Below are 7,388 nucleotides of genomic sequence, written 5' to 3'. Positions count from 1 at the left end.
CACCAATCCCCCTTAAATTTATTCATATCTACACACTAGCGAGCTAATAAATGATTGAAAAAATTGAAAAAATTGCGATTAATATAGTGCGTAAACAAATTAATCAACATAAAACGAACATGTAATCCAGTAACAAACAATAGTTTCTATTAATAAAAAAAAATGCCTAAGAATCAATAATTTTTCAAGTATGATTTGGTTATTCAAAAGAATTTAGTTTAGATTACTACATATATTACAGTATGTTAAAAACATTTTTAAACGACAATATTTTTTTTTTAATATTTATTTATAAATATAAAAACGTTTGTTTAATGGATAATCGTTTTGAAAGTAATTATTTACTTTCTGGGAAAATTTCACAGCCGAATTTTAATACATTGTTGTTAACTTTTTTTATTTTATCTCCCAGAATTGTTTTAGATAGCGTTGCGACGGTAGTTCCAAAACCTCAATATTAGCCGTAGTGTGCGTTCTAGATAACATATTATTTGGAGCGGACGGAGACACACATGGCGCCGATATAATATAAACCTGAATTAATATAGTTTAACTTGAATTTTCCGGCAAAAGAAAAATTCACAATTATTTAACCAACGTTTTGCTATACCCGTCACATTTTATTACTTTGGTAATAGGTAATAGGTAATAGGTATATACGGCAAAGTTGTTTACGCGAAAATGCACTTTGGTGGAAGTGCTAGTGGCTGTAACATAATATTGTTTGAAGCGTGTTCACCGACACTATCGTAATGGTTGTAAAAATTAATTTTCGAAATTTCCGATTATATGTAATATTTTGATTTTATGTTTAGGCTGTTTCGTACATGTAAAATACCATACAGTCAATATTCTTATCGTCATATCTCGATCATTTTGGTTTCTACCGTGGTACTCTTTTGACATCGTTGACGCAGTCGATCCAGAAAATAAAATTATTCATATTTATAGCAATTGGTATGTGATACACTGATACCCAATTCAATACACAACATTTATAACGTTTCTAACGTTTGTAGAAATAGTAGCCCAATATTTTTGTGACTAAACAACTAAAATTGAAAAAATATAAGACTCATTTTTCACAAAAAGTAGGCACCACTGTGATGTAGAGTAATTCACTGTAATAAATGAGTTAAGTTTTAATTTAATGATATATTATGATTGTTTACGAAAAACGATTCTGAGTGGAGACGGTCTGTCAAGTATATTTCATGATGCTACTGTATCTATATATTATAAACGTACTAAAGTTTTAAGTACCGACGAATAATCTTTTTGAATTACAACAAAATAACTATAACATCGTTATCCTAAGTTTATTTAGTTTAAATACATAATTTCGTCAAAATTTGAACTTCAGACGTATTTAAAGAAATATTGTGCATACATATTTTTTTAGAATTTTGGTTTCAGTACCTATAAACTACTTATGAGCAATAGTGTATTAAATTTTCATATATTAGTAGTAAAAATTGAATATTTTATACATTTTTAACTTCAAAAACGTTTGTAAATGTTCAGGATTAAGATAAGTACCTGCACTGAAAAAACAAAATATAAAACTGGTGTTGCATACAAAATGCCTTGTTTTTTTTTTCCATGCTTTTGAAAACTACTGGGAATTTTTTTATTTTGACTAAGTGAAGAGGCTCTCCCACATTCTAGATTCGCTATTCTACCAGATAAGATATTAAAAATGAAAATCTTTAGTGTCCCAAGACATCATGTTAAATAAATAATACATACCATTGTAAAAACAATACATTCATCGCTCTACTTGGAATCTAAAATAATATTCAATTTTAATAAAATATTATTTAATTATAACAGTTTTTACTATTATCCTTTGTGAATTAATACCCCCCTCCTATTAGACATATTAATTATTATGTTGCGACTTGGGACCTGCATAATGTAACTAAAATATGTATGTGCCAAAGCAAAAAAGAGTTTGAGTATGGTATAGGTTCATTGCAATCGTCAGAATTCGAAATATATTATAATCTCTCTATATTGTACTTCTCGCCAGTTTTCCTACAGCTTAAACCATGCAGTGTCTAATCTAACCACACAAATCTTTTTGGCTGTAAAATCACTACTTCCAAAATAGTTGATTTACTTAAGATTTAGGTACGAATGAAAACTTTATTAGCAACTATATGTATAATATATTACGTCACTAAACTCTAATTAACATTCACACTTGAAACTTTCAACTGATTCAATTACAAAAACAAAAACTATAGATATAATATAAAATATACTATATAGATAATGTGTTAATATTATACTCGTACTATCATTGAAATTGAAATTAACTCTGCAGTGAATATAATATTGAGATATCTAATGGAACAAACCAGCTGTATTCAATATAGTGTATATTTTGTTTTTAAATAAATTTCAATTTTGTTTTGTGAGTAGTATTATAACGTGTTTCAAGTAAAATGCTTAAAGAAATATACCTATATATGGCGTGATGAAGACAATTTACAAATAAAATAAGTGAAAGTAATTTTGTAGGTATGTAAGATAATTATTTACTTTAATATGAATCAGCTATCGCTTTGATAAAAATCTTTTGAGGATAATAGACTAAGTTAAACTCCACGTATCGCAATATATTTTGGATTTCTCGATCATTAGTTCAAAATAATTAAATAATAAGTTATAATACAGTTCACTGAAGTCTGATGTAGATATTCACAAAAAATAAAAGGTGACGCAAACTAAAATATTACTAAACGGTTTTAGCAATTAAAACGTTTTTATTGAACATAATGCTGCAATAATTTCCAATTTTAAATCAAATTGCGTAGATCACGTTTAAATCTCAGGTCATACGAAAAACAATCACCCAACTTCACATACGACCTGATTCATATTGTAAACTTTGAATAATTCTTAGTTATTTTTTAATGTAATTTACTAATGCCCCCAGGCACCATTGCAGGTCTAACAAATATTGTTCACACTTCACATAATGCACACGTATACCTATTATATTAAATTATCATTATTAATAATAGTCTGTTATTGTTTATTAAGTACTATAGAATTTAAAAATCCTGACACTAAAACTGATTCAAGTATAATTTTATTGGATCAATATCAAACATGCTAAATACTGTGATAGATATTGGGTGCGTACCTACTACCTTTTTTAAAATCAATATATTATATTGAAAGTCAGAGGAAGTTTTTCATATCATCCTTTTTAGTATTTTGAAAACTACTTAATATGCATTACAGAAAAATACGTTTATAACAATGGTTTTCTTATTGTTCAAGTCTTCCTTCAAGAGCTTCAATTATGCAAAATATATATAAGAATAATACATTTAAACTTATAAATTTTAATTTTAAACCAAATATTTTAACAAAACGAATAAATATTATTACAATCAATTTCTATACTAGTGAGTTTAAAATAACAATAAGAAGAACATTTATTGAAAGGAATTAGTATACATTATTTATATAGGAAGTGAACACTTCGAGTAATCAAATTCAAATACAAGTACATTTTAATAAAATATATTGCTTACTACAGTAATGCACTATAGTACTAAACCGATGAATGAATTTTATAAATTTCAGTGTTAGGAATTTTTTTAAGGTAACACATAAACTACATAAATCCAAAATAATATATATAAATATATTATATTGTTATTAAATAATAATGTGAAAGTAACACATTTTATTTTACAAAATTATATGTGATTATTGATAATGTTTTACATTTGAAATATGTTATGAAAATAAAAATATATTATAAATAAAATATTGAAATACCAATAACTCTATATTGATTATAAAAACAACTACCTAATGATATTTAAAACAAATTTTCCAAACAATTATTTTGCATTGTCAGTGTAAAATATGAATATTAATTATTTATAAAACTATGTACATCATTGAGAATCATTGTACATCATTTGTAGAATATTTAAAACATTTTGCTCCTTAAATCTATAGTTTTTATTTTTAATTATTTTTTTGTTTTCTTTAAAATACAAAAAAATATATATTATAATGTACAAAATCTATTGAATCTATATTTTTATCTATACTTCAAAATTTGTTAAAAATAATATATTATTTTTTTGTAAAAATTATTATATTATCACAATGGTGCTTGCGGTACGGAATCATTCTTTATTTTTGATATTTGAAATTCAAATACAACTCTATAAATACACTTCTATAAATAAATTAGAAAACAAATTCAGGAAAACGTTTAAATACAAGAATCTTCGACGAAAATTCAAAGTGTATATTGGCTTTAATTTTGGCTCTAACTTTGACATTTAAATTGAAATAAAATTACATATTTTAAAAAGATTTTTTTTTCATGTATTTTAACTGTAATTTTTAAATGAAAAGACTCGCTCATAAAAGCTCATAGAAATCAGTAAATGATATTCTAGGTAAATTTATAGTTTTAATATCTTACGTTGCCGTATACATAATTTTTTTATTAAAATGAGATACATTTTCCAACCAAACCTTATGATGTAAAAGCGTAGTCAATGTATGATGTTAATTTTACGTATGCAATTGTTCCTATATTATTATTTGAATTTGTATTCAAAATTAAACTGTTTTTAAATGCAAAGTATTTTAAAACCTTTGATTTAGTCATAACAATAGTAATTACCTAGGAAATTTCCGTGATAATATATAATTATAATATAAGCCTCTCAAATATATGTTAAATTTAATACCTCATATTACATCGTAATACGTATAGTGGGGTCGTGTGTTTAGTGAGGTGATTAAAATCACCGACGTTTAATTAATTATTTAGAATCAGGTGAAGTCGGTTAAAGCTATATACTGTAATAATAGGCCAATAAATAACAAATTAATTATTATTAAACCAACCTGGTCTATCTGTGTAATATGTTCCAGAAGCCTGATGGTGATGACTTTTTAAATATAATGAACTAAACGTCTCAGCGGATTTTTGTGATTTTGTGCTAAGTGGCACTAAATTATATCGAAAATTGATTATCCAAGTACCGGTCGTCTTCACAACTCCAGAAACATGATAATTTTTTTTTTTTTGAACAATTTCTGAATATCGATTATATTGGTAATGTTTATTTTTCTACGCATAACTGAGTGCATCACGATTGTCGAGCTATAGTCAGTCACTCACACTACAGACTTTCTATGAGTGAATCGTGAAAGCAAGAATGCAACCGTAATCATAATATGATCAGGACGGAAATATAGTATTTGTTTTCTCTATCAAAATAAAATGTTATGGACTTTTGGTAGGGTTATTTTTCAGTTATATTTTGAAATCATAAAGGGTAGATTTATAACAATTTCAAGTAAGCGTTTGAATATTTTCCAAATAACCTAACATAAAGCTAAATGATTAGCTAATCTTGATCGACAGAATTTAATGAGGAATGAGGATCATATTAAAAAAAATGTTATCCAATATCATATTATATTAATTAAAAGGTAACTCTCAGACGTAAATTATATCATTCTATAGTAAAATGTCTCACCTACTCACTACTCAGTTATTGACGCTTATAATAATTGAGGTTCACGTATACCGGTATACGACAACTTTTAAAGTTAAGTCTTACACTGATCGTCTCTGTGGTCAGTTCTGTGATGTCCATAGTATCAATACCGTTCTAGTATAATACAAATAAGTTGACTTGAACACTAATAAATTCGATCAAGGTAAGAATAATTTAAGTTTTAATCACAAATGTTGAAATATAAATGAAAAAGATATTGCCAATATTATTATTACATGACTCTCGGTTACCAAAAATTATGTTTAGTCATCACAGACATGTATATATTATAATATTATTATAACTTATTCGCTTGTAAAATATTACTTTGATGTATTTTAACCATAATAATAATCAATCTTATAATATTTGAAATACCGATAAAATGAATCTGTATGGGCGGCCTTACAGAATTAATCTGTAAGGCCGTATATAACTGTGAATGTGTAGCTAAAATGCCTATCCACAACGCCGTGTTACAATGGTTAGATAATTTAAACAAGGTAAAAAAAATATACATTATAATCTCATGTCTTGTCTTAAAGTTGTATAAGTTATAAGAAAAGTACAACGGTAGCGAACACCTATGACTATGATAATGGCAGTATAGAGAAAATGTATATTCATGTATGATAAATTACAGTAATTACTGTACAGGTTAGAAACGTTTTATCATACAAGGAATTTCCTATAATATTATATTTTAATTAATAGTATATAATGCATTATTAATACTAAATATTATACATACGCATAGGTATCTATATAAATTAATCGGGAGTATATGTCTATATCATTATATTGATTATCCCCGTGATTGTAGCTCTTGTTGGGATGCCTTTAAAGTTTATAGTTTATTTTGCTACTCACAACAGTTATTAATATTTAATACTCTAGTACCTGCCTATACGAATATATTGTTATAGTATGTGGAACAATATTTACAGACAATTTAATACGTATGGGGAAAATAAATACGGCCATTCGAAGGATTCTACGGTAGTTGGTGCCCCGTGTCTCTTGTTATAATAACAGTTTAATACGTTTACAATTTCAATAATCAAAGGATGTACAATTAATACAACTAATTTATTTGATTGCCTATTATTTATACTACTTAACGACCACAGTCGTAGTTCTGTTTCGAAAATGTCGATAATCGCATTGACCTCCAATTAGGTTAGGTTGAATAATAGTCATTCTACCTCGTATAGTCGAACTTATATATTTTATTACTAAATGTCTGTAAAAAAAAAATGAACTGTGTACTTTTACCATTTTTTATATCATTTTTTTTTATGTTTTATAATTTTATTTCTTCTTATGTTTTTTATGTACAAATAGTCAAATATTAAATCAACTAATAGTTTATTATTTATATTATGCAAATACCTATTGAGGGTTAGAATCAGAGGAGTAAATAATAAAAAACTCATGACATATACATGTCAATAACTACCTCTTATAAACACTAACAAAAAGCTTATAAAAATTAACTTACCTAATGTATTTTCTATGTTCATTATTTTACTATCCTGTAGTATTTGTAATATTTTTCTTCGGTATATTAAATTAAAAACAAAACTCCTGGAATGAATATTAATTAAATAATATTAAATAGTAAAAAGTATATTTATCGCAACAATGTAGTGTGATGTTAATTATTCCTATACGGTATACAAAAAAACTGATAAATATATAAAATGAATAATGAGTGTCTCAATGTCAAAATATCATTCTGCATTGGTTTAATCTTATATCAAACAAAATTTCAGATTATTGGAACATTAGTTTACAAAAATGAAAACAGTTAAATTCAGAAAAAATGTATTA

This window comes from Acyrthosiphon pisum, chromosome A2 (assembly GCF_005508785.2).
Source record: "Acyrthosiphon pisum isolate AL4f chromosome A2, pea_aphid_22Mar2018_4r6ur, whole genome shotgun sequence".
Lineage (NCBI taxonomy): Eukaryota > Metazoa > Arthropoda > Insecta > Hemiptera > Aphididae > Acyrthosiphon > Acyrthosiphon pisum.
Note: the sequence above shows the minus strand (reverse complement) of the source record.